This window comes from Ornithorhynchus anatinus, chromosome 8, assembly GCF_004115215.2.
Source record: "Ornithorhynchus anatinus isolate Pmale09 chromosome 8, mOrnAna1.pri.v4, whole genome shotgun sequence".
Lineage (NCBI taxonomy): Eukaryota > Metazoa > Chordata > Mammalia > Monotremata > Ornithorhynchidae > Ornithorhynchus > Ornithorhynchus anatinus.
Window position 1 is genome coordinate 60620827 of NC_041735.1, and position 17055 is coordinate 60637881.

At 40.8% G+C, this 17055-nt stretch overlaps 1 protein-coding gene across 3 annotated transcripts in view; it reads left to right on the plus strand.

The window, feature by feature from the left end:
- Window positions 1-17055, plus strand: part of TMEM196 (transmembrane protein 196) — a 52821-nt gene that overhangs the window by 20720 nt on the left and 15046 nt on the right. The gene's annotated exons all lie outside the window — the stretch shown is intronic.

Genomic DNA, 17055 nt, shown 5'->3' on the forward strand with positions numbered 1-17055 from the left:
TGAGGGTCAATCTCTTTTGTTTTTAGAGACGAGGACAGAATTTTTTGGGCGCTATCCTCGTATTTGAATGGGTACCTACTGCCATCAAGTGGTCAGACACAATCTTGAGCTGTTTAGTTGGTCAACGCTGCTGTTGATGCCTGTTTACTTGCTTTGCTGTCTGTCTTCCCCTCTTTTAGACTGTGAGCCCATTGTGGGCAGGGATTGTCTCTCTTTGTTGCAGAATTGTACTTTCCAAGCACTTAGCACAGTGCTCTGCCCACAGTAAGCGCTCAATAAATACAATTGAATGAATGAATGAATGGAATCACCACATATTAATAATAATGATGATGATGGTATTTGTTAAGTGCTTACAAGCACTGTTCTAAGAGCTGAGATAGATACAAGGTAATCAGGTTGTCCCACGAGGGGCTTACAGTCTTAACCCCCATTGCAGAGATGAGGTACCTGAGGCACAGAGAAGTTAAGTGACTTGCCCAAAGTCACACAACTGACAAGTGGCGGAGTGGGGATTAGAACCCATGACCTCTGACTCCAAAGCCTGTGCTCTTGTCACTAAGCCATGCTGCTTCCAGGGAGCCTTTAAGGAAAAGTTTTTTGGGGGGTGAATGTGGAAAAGTTTTTTGGGGGGTGAATGTCAGTCACTTGTCAGTCACTCGGATTAATTGAGCACTAACCATGTGCAGAGTGCTGTACTATGCTCTTGGGAGAGTACAATACAACAATAAACAGTCACATCGCCCTGCCCCATCGAATTTATGTGTAGTCTAGTAATCTCACTTTGTACTAACGCATTACGGTCAAACCTTTTTCATACTACTATGGTCAAATCTTTTTCTGAGCCATGTAAATTTGTCCTAATTCTTTCATCACTATTCTCACACCACCAAAATCTATAAGTTTCAGAGTTTGGCCCTGGAATTCTCATTCCTATGAACAGCAGAAACATACAAGTATCACATTGTATTCGGGGGTGCAATAAAACCATAGATAATTTAATAATTTTCAAAAATATTTTTTCAAACACTCATTTGGAGAGACAGACTCCATCATTAGAGAAGCAGCGTGGCTCACTGGAAAGAGCATGGGCTTTGGAGTCAGAGGTCATGGGTTCGAACCCCGGCTCTACCACTTGTCAGCTGTGTGACTTTGGGCAAGTCACTTAACTTCTCGGTGCCTCAGTTACCTCAGCTGTAAAATGGGGATTAAGACTGTGAGCCCCACGTGGGACAACCTGATTCCCCTGTGTCTACCCCAGCGCTTAGAACAGTGCTCGGCACATAGTAAGCGCTTAACAAATACCAACATTATTATTATCATTTGATGGTCATGAAATAGAAAGAAGACATTTAATTCCTAAATCTACTTCTGTCTCTGGTTCCTTCTCTGGCTTTTGATGAAGTATTAGATTTTATCACCTTTAAAAAATATCAACTAGAGACTAGAAAAGGGAAAGCAAAGGTACAACTACTATGAGTTTGGAAGAGGTGAGAGTTTGAATAACTGCAGCAATTATTTGTACGAAGTGACATAGCTGAGTGGAAAGAGCATGGGCCTGCGAGTCAGAGGACCTGTGTTCTAATCCCAGCTCCACCACTTGACTGCTGTGTGACCTTCGACAAGTTGCTTAAGATCTCTGTTCCACAGTTTACTCACTTGTAAAATGAGGCTTCAGTACATCTTCTGCCCTCCTACTTAAACTGTGAGTTACACTTGGGACAGGAACTCTGTTTAACCTGATTATTTTGTACCTATCCTAGGGCTTAATGCAAAGTTTGGCTCAATAGTAAGTGTTTAACAAATTCCGCAGTAGGATCTGTAGCATTTAGAAAGTGGGAGTAGGTTTTGAGAGCAAGTGGGAGCTCTGTTAAGAGGAAGCTAGGAAGGAAAAGAATATGTCCATGGGGCCAGGAGGGCATTGCAGAAATGAGGGAGGCACATCATTATTAATCATACTATCTGTTAAGCCCTTTCTATGTACCAAGCACTGTTCTAAGCACTGAGGTAGATAAAAGACAATCAGGTTGCCCTCCATGGGAGCCTAAGTAGAAGGGAGTAGGATTTAATCCCATTTTACAGATGAGGTAACTGAGGTATAGAGAAGTTAAGTGACTTTCCCAAAGTCACATAAGAGTCAAGTGGCAGAGCCAGAGGCAGAGCCAGTGGCAGAGCCAGAGCCAGGTCCTCTGACTCTCAGGCAAGTCACGCTGCTTCCCTATGGAGAAACTCACACCTGATGGTTTCTATTTTACTAAGAAAATAGTTGCCAAAATTGTTAGGGATTAAAGAGGGAAGTGAGGGAAGTTAAACTTCTCACTCTCAGCCTTCCACTTAGCAAGAGTTAACATAATCACCTCTTTTAAAAACAGCAGGGCTCTGAATCATCTATCTCATGTCTGAAGGGAGAGGGAGGGGGAAGAGGATGGTGGAATTATTGTTTGGGCTCTCTGCTGCAGAATAAGTTTGGTCTCCCACAGACCCCAGGTTGAGAAATACTTTCCTTTAGCTTTAGAGGAAAACAGAAAGACCCAAAGAAACAAGCTTCACGATTGACTTCTTGAGGAGCAGCATGGTAGAGTAGACAGAACTGGGCAGAAAGTAATGAGTTCTATCTTGCCTCTGTCTCTTGTCTACTGTGTGGCCTTGGGCAAGTCACTTCATTTCTCTGTGCCTCAGTTACCTCATCTTTAAAATGAGGATTGAGACTGTGAGCCCAACATGGGAGAGGGATTGTGTCCAACCCTATTTGCTTGTAGCCACCCCATTGTTCAGTATAGTGCCTGGTGCACATAGTAAGTGCTTCACGAATACCAGCATTATTAACATTATTATGTTACATTCAAACAAAAGAAGTGAGGGACTGTAAAAGACAACCATGAGGTGTTAATCAGGCAGCCTTCCAGCCAATCAGGAGGCTTGGAATCAAAGTCATGAAATGTCTGCATGCGTCAAATTCAGTGGCTTCCATCCAATCCCAAATTCAGCCTACATGGGCTGTTCACAATCTTCTCTCTTTTTGAATGCTAGTGAAACAGGACAGTCAGTGTTCAGAAATTGTTTTAGAAATGAGAATTGGTTTTGCCCCAGTCAAAAAGCCATGGATCCACCACCCAATATGAAATCCTTCACTCTAGTCTATTCCTGTTTGGGGAAGCCCTGATTACAGTATGCTGAATTAACTGGCGAGTTCTAAGAAGACAGTTGTAAATGTATGGAGAAAATCACTCCATGCATACCAATTTCCATTTTATTCAGAAGGAAGCCTGCAGCTTACACTTATTCACTTAAAATGAAAGAAATGAAGTAATAATGTGGCTGGCTCTCTGATTACTTGTTTAAGCTAGTAACTGGCACTTCTTTTCGATTCAAATGTAGCAATTATAATTTGGCTTGAAGGTTAGTGACCACGTAATCCAAGTGGGTGTGTTTCTGAGGTACCTACTCTTAAAGTGCCAAACACAGGGACTGAAATGAAAGGTAGAGATAAGGCAACCGAGTTATTTGATCAGTATAGCATGAATAGGAGTTGAAAACCAATAAAGTGGATTTTTGAGTGAAAAGTCAGTGGACAGAGTAGTCTGGACAACTCAAGTTAGGAATGTTAGATTTTAATTCCAGCTGTGCTGTTGAGTTGATCTAGCATTCTCTGTATCCTTTAGCTCATAAGGTCCTTGAGGACAGGATCATGTGCCTTTCTTCTGCTGTACTTACTCCAGAGATTAGTACAATGCTGAGGGATGGTTCTATCCCCAGGTCCTCTACTTCTAAAGGGTGGACTATTCAGCTCGATTCTCCCCTTTCTGTCTTAGATGACACTCGCCATAAAAAAGAATGGCTTTCAGTCCTCTGTTGGACTCTTTGATTCAGGTGGAAAGGGAGCTATTGTATTCTCCAACTGGAGATGCCCTCTGGCTCTGAGTTGCAACTGGCATATGAATTATCTTGGACTCAGGGAGGCTGGAGGATTTGGAATCCAGACAGAGACCAGCAGATGACCATATTCAGTGGAACACTGCTTTGTGTAGGGAAAAAAAGAGTAGAGTCCTTGAGAGGAAATATTCATCACCCCTTGCCCAAAGATCCTTAAAGGAAAATCAGTGTAATAATACCTAATCATTCCCTCCCTGTCCTTCCTTCCACAAAGAGAAGGCTGTGAAAATAACTAACATTGCATGGGTAAAGTACTGCTCAGAAATATAGCAAGCAAGCATATTTGAGATCTTGAGTCTCTAGAAACACGTAGGAGAAACTGTCATACATCTATTTTGAGGAATCTGGGACAGGGGCAAATCTTGGCATATGGTGAGGAATGGATAAGAGGATTTACACTCACAGACATCTGACTAAGAAATCTTTGCTCTAATTGTTATAAACTTGAAGCCAGATTGCAGCTAAGTGCTATGAGGGAAGAATATCAGGGGGAGGTAATGCCGGTAGTTGGAATGTCAGAAGACAGGACCCAAGAATCACTTCCTTTCAGGAAACGTTGGCTCCTTCTGTCCCAGATTTGAGCTACCACCCACAAAGCAGGGTTGCTAATCACTGTTAACCTTGCTCAGAAGCAGTCCTGGGAGTCAGGAGACCCAAGTTTCAGATCAGCTTTGCTCCAGTCTGCTGTGTGATCTCAGACAAGTTACTTAACCTCTCTTAGCCTTATCAGTAAAATGGAGATAAGATACCTCTTCTCTCTGCCTCTTAAAGTAGAACAAGGTCTGTTCCTGATTTGATCAATTTGTATCATCTTGTATTTATCACAAACCTTGCCACATATTAAGTGCTTAATAAATAACATAAATTGGATGTAATTTGAATCTAGGAGAACTGAATTCTGACTATCACCATAAAGTGTCCCCACTCATATCTACTGAGTCAAAATCATCCCACTTAGATTAGTGAGCATTTTCCTTCCATTTTCTATGTTCACTACCTTGGTTAGATGAGGTTGATTGGAAAACTGATGGCTCTCATCCAAAAGCTAATTGGTGACTGAATATCAGCACCTGGAAGTGATTTGCATGGATCTGGTACAAAAGTGAAGTGGAAGGAAGGGCCCTCTGAAGTGTCTAACACTTCCTTTTTCCACTGTCTGTGGTCTGTCAGAGCAGTGGAAGAGAAAGTTGCAGTAACATTTGCTGCTGCAAGTGGAGAATTGTTTAGGTTTGGACCAGCAGAGGCAGCTAATCTGAGAGTGAATGCCTCTTCAGCAGCCAAATTTGGGATTTTAGGGAGGGAGGGGCTGTTGGACATTGAGTGATTGTCCAATAATGTTTTCCACTGCACATAACAGATCGCTCACACCAACTGTCCTGTTGAGAGATTTTGTTTGGGAAATGAGCTCTTGCTCTCTGTTCAAAGATTCATCTTGTCGACACTTGGAACTGACTTTCCTAATGGGCTGCTGGATAGAAAGCCTGTTTTGGCTGGCTTTGGAGGTGTACTCGTGAGGATTCAGAAGAACTCTCTGCTTTTCTAGTTCTCCTAGGGTCTTGCTATAGGAAACCCAACTAGGTGCCAAGTCTGACCAGTAAGGCACCTGCCATAGGTACAAGGCAGTGAAGTAGGCAGGGAACATGTCTATTTATTGTTGTATTGTATGTTCCCAAGTGCTTAGTACAGTGTTCTGCTCACTAAATATGATTGAATGAATGGATGAATGAGGGCAACCGAGTAGATATTTCCATTGCTCTCACCTCCCTTCAGATCCCATCTCCTCTCTTCAGACCCCATTTCAGCCTCCACCTGACCTGTAAAATAGGAATTGAGATTGTAAATCCTGCCTGAGACAGGGATCGGGTCCAACCTAATTAGCCTGTCTTTATCCCAGCTCTTAGTACAGTGCCTAGCACGTACTAAGTGCTTACCAAGTACCATAAAAAAGACCCAATTATCTTGTATCTACCCTAGAGTTTAGTACAGTGTCTGGCACAAAGTAAGTCCTTAAATACTGCAATTATTATTGTTGTTATTATTGTTACTGGTGTTACAAGGGGAATGATGACTGGGCTTTAAACTCAGCTAGTGCTGGGATTACTCTGCAGGGAATCAAATGCATCCTGTAACCAGTGCCTGTGTTCACTTAAACAAGATTAAACCTCATCCAATGACAAACCCAGCTGTCCATTCAGTCTCTTTAGATTGGCTGAAACCTGGTCTGTCAGGAAATAACCACGTAATAATGAAATGTCGGCTCCCGCCTTGAAGCATATATTCCTAAAATGTTTGAATTGCAAAGCTACACTATTAAAAGCCACACTAGAGTGAGAGTTCTGTTTATCATCAGCATTTTGCCAACTGCAGACATTTTAAGGAATCTGATTATGTTCAATTTACAACACAAAAGAGCCCTTCATTTTCTATCAAATTTCCATTTTCTTTTTGCTTACCCAACAGACAATAAAATCCCAATATTTAATCTGCTTTAGCACGGGGGGGAACAATATCAGGATGATTTCCTGAACAAAGGTGTGTTTTAAGTGCACAGCATAATAAACCTCTACTTCACATAAAGATGAAATACAGGCTGGGAAGTTGAAGGGACAACCACCCACTCTTTACTTTGCTGTGAATCATAATTACATTGCGTTTAACTGGAAAGTGAAACAATGCTCACTCATTGGCCCAACGCTTTCAAGAGGAATATGATATATAGGAAGAAGTGTTGGGTGGGATCCCATTAAGCTTTTCCAAGGCACTTTTGGAATCTCATTACCTAGGGCCTTAATGATTGTTGGCAAAGTGCTGATCCTCCTCCGTGCTGCTGAGGAAGGATTTCTCAATCCCTGTTCTTGTTTCTTATCAGAAAAGGAAATTTGATCTTTCAGATGCTGGCACCCATGTGAAAGGGGAGTCTCAAAGTTGGGGAGACAACATAGAATTTAGCCTCAAAGAAAGTTTTAAAATTTCAGTTGGGAAATAAGATCTCTTAGAATCTGGGTTTATTTGGGCTGAGGAATAGGTTCTGTTGTTTGTTATAATACCCTGCTACCCAGTTCTGGACAATTTTACAGAGGACCATGGCCAACTGTTCTTTACTGACATCAAAGAAGAAGAAAGGCTTTTAGATTGTAACTTGATTGGTTTTGGGAAAATATGAGGATTCTAATCCCTGCTCTGCTAGTTAACTGCTCTGTGACTTTGGGCAAGTCACTTTGCTTCTCTGTGCCTCAGTTACCTCATCTGTACATGGGGATTGAGACCGTGAGCTCCACGTGGGACAGGGACTGTGTCCCACCTGATTTGCTTGTATCTGCCTCAGTGCCTAGTACAGGGCCTGGAACATAGTAAGCATTTAACAAATACCATTATTATTAACTGTTAGTATTAAAACTTCCTGATAGTAGAAATGAAACACTGGAGTTGGTTGCTGTGGGTGGAATCCTCCATAAAAACAGGAAAGTTGCTTTAGTTTGAGTTAGTGTAGATGTGGTCTCATCCAAAAGGAAGGGAATGGATTTGTTATCTTGCAAATTCTCTGCGATTCGTTGTACTATTTCCTCTCTTCCAAAAAGAAAGGAGGGAACTGCTGAAATTGCATCCTGAGATCTCCCTTTACTGAACAATCCCCCTTGTACCCCCTCCCTCCCTCCTGCCTCATTGACTCTTTTTGAGAAGCTTCCATCAATTCCTCATCAGCCTGTGGAGACCTAGCTCTCCATTCCCCTAGCTACCTTTGGGGGACTGATGGTAGCCATTTGATTCTTGGGTTCTTGGGGGTCTCACCTCCTCCCTTGAATAGGAAGGTGCATTCTTCTCGGATCAAGGAGAAGGATTACTTTTGAGGACTCGAGATGGGGAAAGAAGACATCAGATCTAATATCCTGGGAGATTTTGCCCTATTAAAGAACAAAAAGCTTTTCAGATATTTAGGGCATCCAGCAGAACTGTTGTCATTGCTCCTCAGAGGCTAAGGTTTCATCCATCCGAGAGCTGCCGAAGTTTTGAACATGAAGAGGGCAGGCTCTTTCTCAAAGCCTCATGCTTGGCAACCTTGGACACCTTCCCATCTGCTCCAAGATTCCTCAGTTATGAAATCACTGGGTCGTGATTGGCACGTGATGTTTTTGCTCTCCAAAATGGCAGGAGGCTCACATTGTTGCTGTCAGGATTCCCCCAAGGATGGAAAGAGACAGGAGCAGCAGTGGTACAGTGCCTGGCACAGTGCTGTGTAATAAATACCTTTGTTTGGTTAATTGATTGGCTCCTGATCTGAGCTGGAGCTAAGGACTCCAGGGTTGTGGGGATAGGAGGAATTCAGTCCCAGTGGTACTTCTACTCTGGAAATCCTGATTCATGTGTTTGCCAACCTGGGAACTAGGGAGGTGCTGGAATAGACAGGAATGGGGTTGGCATCCTGGAACTACTCCAAATCTTTTCCTAGGTGTCCTTAGAAGCTCAACTGCTGCACAAACACTGAACCCTTCCTCCTTCCACTTCTCTCCTTCCCACCATGTATCCTCCAAGCAGCCCCATTTACTAACTGACCTATGATCTTAGCTTTTGGGGAAGCAGAATGCAACATAACTCAAGCTTACATAGATGTGCACCCTTCATTCATTCAATTGTATTTACTGAGCCCTTACTGTATGCAGAGCATCATACTAAGTGCTTGGGAGAGTCCAATATAATAATACACAGACACATAGTTTAGAGGGGAAGACAGATATTAATATAAATAAATTACAGATATATACATAAGTGTTGTGGGGCTGGAAGGGGGGACAAATAAAAGGAGCAAATCAGGATGATGCAGAAGGGAGTAGGGAAAAATGTTATTAGGGCTTAGGCAGAAAAGGTCTCTTGGAGAAGTTGTGCCTTTAATAAGGTACATCTTACCCACATGCTTGCATACACGTACATACATTCATTTACCTACACATACATTCACTAACCACATATAAAATACACACATATGCTTGCTCACACCCAAACACAGAAAGGTTTGTTTTCAAAGATCAAAGAAGTAATGATCCAATCCTTAAGCATGGGTGGGGCTGCATGAACTAATGAGCAGTTGATTGGGCTCAAATAGATTCAAACCATTAAACTGTGATTTCTAAATGTAAGACTATTGTGAGACTCTATGGATCATCATTTTGATTGGCTCCACTTGCATTCAGGAAGAAGCCAAACTTCCATATAAACCATCTCCAGTCCTGACCATCACTTAGAATCAATCAGTAATATGTTGAGCACTTATTTGGTGCAGAACACTGAACTAAGTGCTTGGGTGAGAACAATAAATTTATTAGACACAGTCCCAGCCCTCAAAGAGCTAGCAATCGAGTGGGGAAGACAAGATACACCCCCCCCACCAAAAAAAAAAAAATACAAGTAAGTTTGAAGATGTGTTCTGGATAGTACTGGAGGAAGGGTGGAGTCAGGAGCATCCAAATCCTTAAATGCTAAAGACTCTTTGGCTGAAGTGACAAAGAAATATTGAAGTAGATGGTGAGAAGGGGCGAGAGCCAGAGGGGGAAAGCAGAGGAATTAATCAGGGAAGATCTCCTGGAAGAGGTGTGGTTTCAGAGGAATATACTTTCCATTGGCAAGTATTAGGTACTGTTAGGTGTCATTTACTAACTACATTCTGTGTCATCCCCACTACTGTCATATTGTGTTTCTTCCCTCATTAGAGCCAGATGCTGTGCTTTTTATATTAGTTTTGAGCTCACTGTTCAGGGCATTATACTGAGATCTTGAGAGAGTACACTGGAATTAGAATACATTATTCCTTATCAAACAATAAATAACTTGTTTATATAATTTATCTGGGTGCAAGTGAATCAAATTATGGCATTTGTTAAACACTTACTATGTACCAGGTTTTGTACTAAACCCTGGGGTGGATACAACCAAATCAGGTTGGACACGGTCCCATTCTCAGGAGGGATTTACAATCTCAATCCCTATTTTACAGATGAGATGACTGGGGCACAGAGAAGTGAAGTGACTTACTCAAGGCCACACAGCAGACAAGTGGCAAAACCAGTATTAGAACCAACGTCCTTCTGACCCCCAAGCCCATGTTCTCTCCACTACATCCTGCTGCTTAGACTGGTTATTAGTGTTATTAGTTATTAGTGTTGTCTGTCTGACCGAGTAGGGATGATGGGACGGGCCACTGGTTTTTTGTCTGTTAATCTATAGGCATTTCTCTTTGTAGGCTCAGTCTCCTTAGGCAAAGGCTCCCGGGGCTTTTTATATATTTTAATACATAATAGCATGTTCTTAGGTCAGATGATTGGGATAAAAATTAATTGAAACACTTCTGTTTTCTGTGACACTTAACGTTTTGAATTGTGAACAAAACCTTTAGAAATGAACACTATTAATTCCTGAATCAGAGACTGGAGTGGAATAAAGGTAGCTAGAAAATATTGGTTTTTAACCGGCTACCAGTGTTCATAGTAGCCCTCTAAACCACATTTATGAAAAATACCTCTTGACTGTAAGCTCACTGTGGGCAGGGAATGTGTCAGTTATATTGTGGTGTTGTACTCTCCAAAGTGCTTAGTAAAGTGTTCTGCACACAATAAATGCTCAATAAATATAATTGATTAAAAATACAATGATTGATGTTTCAATCTTGAAGTTAGCTTGATTAAACTCTTGATCAGAGTTGGCTCTATCTTTTTGTGTCTGGAAGAAAGAGACCAGTAATTGAAGGGAAAGAAGATAATGTTCTTCCAGTAGATGAAGGGCAGCTTTACAGAGGAGAGTGAATAGCTAGCGACAGAAGATGAACAAGAGGAAACAGGCTTGAAGGCAGAATACAAGATTTAGGTGAGCTGCCATGAAGGATTGGAAGGATTTTCTGACAGTTGTTTGCATTACCTAGGGACAGTTGAGTTGGGTTACATGGGAAGTTGTGGAATAGATTTAAAGTAGGCTAGATTGTCATCAATCTAATTATTAATCAATCAATCAGTCTTATTGGGGGCTTATTGTGTGCAGGGCACTTTACTAAGCGGTTAGGAGAGTACAATACAACAATATAACAGACACATTCCCGACCTACAACAAGTTTAGAAGTCTAAAGGGGAAGATAGACATAAACATAATTTAATAAATTACAGATATGTACATAAGTACTGTGAATTGTTATTGTTATCATTATTATTATTGTGATCACATTTATTCAGCACTTCCCAAGTGCCACACACTGACCCAAGAACTAGGGTAGATATAGATAACAGAATGAGGGACAATCTCTGACCCATATAAGACTCACGTTCTAATAGAACTGGGGAGAGCCAGGTATTTGTTTCATCTTTTTAATTCATTCACCAAGGACTCACTGGGTGCATGGCACTGTGCTAGAGAGTACCAGTAAAAATCAAGGTTCCTACACTCAAGGAGTTTACCAGCCTGAAGGCAGGAGAATGGTATTAAAAGATGTCTCTGAGTTGCTCTTCCAGACCAATGATTTTAGGGCCAGTGATTGGAAATCATTGGTCTCAAGTTTCAAATCATGGTGTGATTCATCTCTCATTCACCACTACTAAACAAATCTCATCCACAAATTAAAGGAACTTCCTTATAAGGTCGACCAGCAATGGTAGTGGGTACTTTATTTATTGAGTACCTACTGGTTTCATTGTGCTCTCCAAAACACTTGAGAAAGTGCAACAGAAGCCAAAACACATTTTCTGTCCAAAAGGAGCTTATACTCTCATGAGGAAAATGGATTTAAAATATTTATAAATAATGAATGATTATAGAGATAATTAGTAGAAAAGTAAAGATATTTAGACAATTCAATAGAACTACTTTATTATAGTATTTGACTGCTATGTGCCCTGCACTGTATAAGCCCTGGGGTAAATGCAAGCTAATCACATTGGACACAGTCCAGGTCTCACATGGGGCTCACAGTCTTAATCCCCATTTTACAGATGAGCTAACTAAAGCAAAGATAATTTAAGTGACTTGCCTGAAGTCACACAGCAGCCGCGGAGGAGCCATGAATACAATCCAGGCATTTCTGATTCCCAGGCCTGTGCTCTGTCGACTAGTCCACGTGGATTTCAAGTAGTTGATGTTGGCGATAGTAAACAATTTAGAATCCAAGAACCCATGAAGGTAGAACTATCAGAGAAAACACAGATATTAAGACTGTAAGCTCTATGTGGGACAGGGACCATAACCAATCCGATTAACTTGTATCTACTCCAGCACTTAGTACAATGCCTGGCACGTAGTAAGTGCTTAAAAAATGCCACCTTAACTTTGTCTGAGGTCAGGGGCTTGTCCAAAGATTATATTAAATATCTTATCCAAACACTCTCCCCACTCGGGGGACAGATAGACTGGAACAGTTGAAAGACCAAGTACCATAGCCAAAAAAAATCTCATTAGCCAACATTCATGCAGCCAAGTTTCAGCACATCAACAGTAAATACATTAGATCTGCTTCAATAATTGATTACTGTTTCATCAATGGTTATGTTCACTTTAATAATAGTGATTCGAAATGGGGTTAGATAAATACACAGATGAGTGGTCTGTAATCAGTGCTTGAGGGAGGGAGAGAGAATAGGAATTTAAATGGTTCATGACTATTCATTATGGTGTGCTACAAAGATGGTAACCAATTATATTGTCCCTCTGAGCATCCTGTTGCCCTCTTGGAGTATGAATCCTGGGATGGATGACCTTTCAGTCTGACCCAGTGATGGCATTGTTCTTGTTCCGATACTGTTGTGAAGAGAGGTAAAAAGACATAACATTTAACTCTGCTATTGATCTATCCAATTAGTCAAAATTACCAGTTAGTAAAATTGTGCTCTGATGATTACATCGATTCTTCCACTTAGTACACTCCCCCATAGGTCTTGGGACATAGGAGAACTGGAAAATGCATTTTCAGGGGCGGGCATGCTTTCCCTGTTTGGTTGCATGGATGGGCTAAATGATCCAACAAGTTCATTCCTATAATAATAATAATAATAATATTGGCATTTGTTAAGCGCTTACTATTTGCAAAGCACTGTTCTAAGCACTGGGTGGAATACAAGGTGATCAGGTTATCCCATGTGGGGCTCAAGGACTTAATCCCCATTTTACAGAAGAGGTCATTGAGGCTCAGAGAAGTTAAGTGACTTGCCCAAAGTCACACAGCTGACAAGTGGTGGAGTTGGGATTAGAACCCATGACCTCTGACTCCCAAGCGCAGGCTCTTTCCACTAAGCCACATGGCTAGTGCTTTTCCTCCCATTATGCCAAATTATTCATAATCCTAAATAACAGATTAGAAAGTTGGAAATACAGCAGAGATCTCATATAAGCAAAGACAGAGAGAGTCAGGAGCCATGAATTCAAATTCCTTCTCTTCCTCTTGTTAACTGCATAACTGGAGAAATCAGGTTATTCACTCTCTGGTTTTTTTTCCTCACCTACAAAATGAAAGCAACTATATCTATGTCCTAACTTAAAAGAATGTTATAGATTGAATTGCAAAATATTTGGCCTATTCTTTGAACTGCCCTAAAACTCCAAAACTGAGTTTCATTCACAAAGAGCCCTCAATTCTGTTGCAGCCATGAATAATGAATAGCTTTAAATGAGGCAAAGGAATTTGAAACAAGAAAAGCCCTGGAGTTTGAATCTTGCATGTTATGACTTTTTCTTAGGAGGAAAAGCAAAATCGTGCCTGGATGATTTGGTAAAAATGGCCAGCAAGGGTTTATACAATGCATTGCTAATAAAAAAAAAACCATAAAGGCAGATAAGACATGATTCAAGCTCTGAACAAAAGCACTTGGGTGTAGATTGAGGAAAATTTCCCCAAAGTTCATAAATGATAGAATTATAACCCAAATTTGCAGGAAATAATAAAGATATGATACAGTGCTCTGGGGATATACAATAAATCATCTAAAAGCAACTGAAATTAAATTCCCTAGTCATGAAAAAATCCTCCTATCCCCCCCAAAACACTTAAAAAGGTAAAATAACACTTCCTTGAGATCTTCACAACTATTTGCCAGTAGAAACAAGTAATAATAATAACTATGGTTATTTGTTAAGCACTTACTATGTGCCAAGCACAAGTACTATGGACTGATTGTTTAATGTTACTCTTAAGCTAATTTATTGCTAAAATCTGTAAGAATTTGAGTAGTTTAGACAATTTGATTTCAGCTATTTAAATGATTTGTCATGATGCCAGTCTGGTCAAAAGATTGGGAAGCAGGATATTTTAACTCCTAGTTTGGGTTCTGAGAGTTGATTCTTCCCAAAGAAAAATGTTCCTTCACCGAACCTACTGGGTTACTACAGTGTGTTTATCTCAGTCCATTGGTGAAGATTAATGAGTGAATTTTGGCATAGACCTTTGAAGAAGAAATACTTTTAATAAGGGTGAAATATTACCTCTAGAATTCTGTTACACCATTCCACTGAAATTTGCAAATGGAGTTAGTTATGTGAGAGTTAACTAAATCTTAAGTGGAATCAAATGGGCTCCATTATGAGGAATTGCTACAGTTTCATCAGAGAAGCAGTGTGGCTAACTGGAAAAAGCAAGAGGCTGGGACTCAGAGAACCTGGGTTCTTATTCCTCCTCTGCCATTTGGCACTTGATGCTTCTGATGCCTGTTTACTTGTTTCGATGCCTGTCTCTCCCCTTCTAGAATGTGAGCCTGTTGTGGGCAGGGATTGTCTCTCTTTGCTGTTGAATTGTACTTTCCAAGAGCTTAATACAGTGCTCTGCACACAGTAAGTGCTCAGTAAATATGAATGAATGAATGAATGAATGAATGAAGTGAATGGGGTCAGTAGTCTAGTGAGCAAAGTGCAGGTGGTGAGTTGTCATGTGGTTTCCTAGCAAGCAGGCCAGCACTCTGGGAAGTTGGCTTTCTGTTCTCCAAATGGTATTGTAGGAGGGGAACTTCCTCCTGGAGAGATCATGACCAAGATCTTCATTGGATGGAAAGGTATAGTGCTTCCCTTCACTTAATGAGAAGGTAAATCTCTAAACCAACCCAAAGAGTCAACCACCTTCCTGCCTGGGACTATGTAAGAGGCCTCTTCAAGGGTTGATCACAATGGGCCCAGTTTATCAATTGGTGGTATTTACTGAACATTTCCTGCAAAGGGATCACTGCACTTGGGTGAGTACAATTGTATTGGTAGACAGATTCTTGCCCTTAAGTAATTTACAATCTAGTAATATCACCTTCCTACTTGAAAGGTGAGAAGGGAGAAATAGGATCACTTGCTTCCACCTCCAGTGTCCCTGATACAATGGGTTAGCTGGAAGTCAAGTTTTAGTTTCATCTTGGAAATGGTGGAATATGGTAACTCTCCGTAATGGCAGAATTGGAAACAGAACACAAGCCTTCCAACTGAACCATCTCCACACATTCCCTGCCTACAAGGAGTTTACAGCCTACAGGACTCAAAAGGCTATATGAGTTCTATTGGCAATGATCGGGTTTAGCCTTTTTTTTCCAATAGTATTCTTTAAGCACTTACTATGTGCCACATACTGTACAAAGTGCTGGTGTAGATACAAGCTAATCAGGTTGGACACAGTCCCTGTCCCACATGGGACTCACAGTATCAATCCCCATTCTGCAGATGAGGAAACTGAGGCCCAGAGAAGTGAAGTGACTTGCCCAAGATCACACAACAGACAAGTGGCAAAACCAGGAATAGAACCCAGCTCCTTCTGACTCCTGGGCCCATGTTCTATCTACTAAGCCACTCAGCTTCCCTTTGGTATCTTCTGGTCTGCCATCTTTTAGTGCATAGATACCTGGTCCACAATCATTAATGAGTCATGCGAAGAGAGCAATCCTTTGGTGGACATTCCAAGACACCCTTATGTCCCAGCATTCAGGGATGTAAATAAAGTATCAACAGTGCAGAACTTTAGAGTCATCCAGAAACCTATTTACTGGCTGTCCTTACAGTAGATTCAAGCCAATGAAAATCATCCCCAAATCAACACGTCCAAATGCATGAAAGAGATTGCCAAAATAGATGTGGATCTTCCATAACCAAGCCCAGGAAGATTTAACTGCACTGAAAAAAGGCAAGTTTTTAATAGGAGAATTAGGAATGAGAAGAATTTATAACATAAATGATTCAAGCCTGTAGCTATATGAACATTTAGCTGAATTTCCAGCTGCTTCAGCATGTGATCTCTATTCAGACTTTTTAATGTCTATAATCTTATTTGTCTTCTGGTTACAGTCTTTGTTATGTTCTTCATTGTCATTCATTGAATAATCCTGGGACTAGAACTAAGGTAATTTTAGCTATGTGGTACCATGTGGAAAATTAAGTGAGTTAAGGGATTCATCCTCACTGCCCTGAACGTATTAACTATTCATAAAGTAACTTGAAATATACTCCAAACTCTTAAAAGAGAAATCCCAGGTGGATATTCTGGAAATGTCTCCACAGCAAATGTTCACACAGAATGCAAAATTTATTCTCTTTCCATGTTGGAAAATATTTTCTAATAAGTGAACAGGGGTTGCGAAAATGCCTGAAAGAGTCCTTTGGGAAAACATGTCTTTCTGCCTAATGAAAATATCTTTCTGCCTCAGAACCATAGGGGAAAGCACCTGATCACAGAAACAGTCCATCAACTCTCTACTATTTTCTTCCAATCTTCACAGCCCTGCCAACAGGGTTCTGACTCCAGCAACCTTGTCCAGAAACACCAAGACTTGAAAATGATTCTGTTTCATACTGCTTTTTTTTTCCCCTTTCAGCTGCCCAAAGCCTCTATACAGCATAAATGAGTTTAAGATTAACAGTACTTTCGAGACAAGCTGTTGACCAATGATATCTTCTTAATGCAGCCCATCAGTGCATTGTTGCATTTAAAAAAAGAATTTGGAGATGAAATGGCATCAAAAAGGCATTGGAATTCAGTTTGGGTTTCCAATCTTTCTTTTTGTTTTTGCATTCGGGGATCCTATTCCTCATGAAGAAATTACCTGGTAGTTGAGGTATAAACTGCTTTGAGGTATAATTTGGTTTAGACTCAAATATAGGATAGTTCAGCTATTTTTTTTCTCTGAAATATCCAGATAA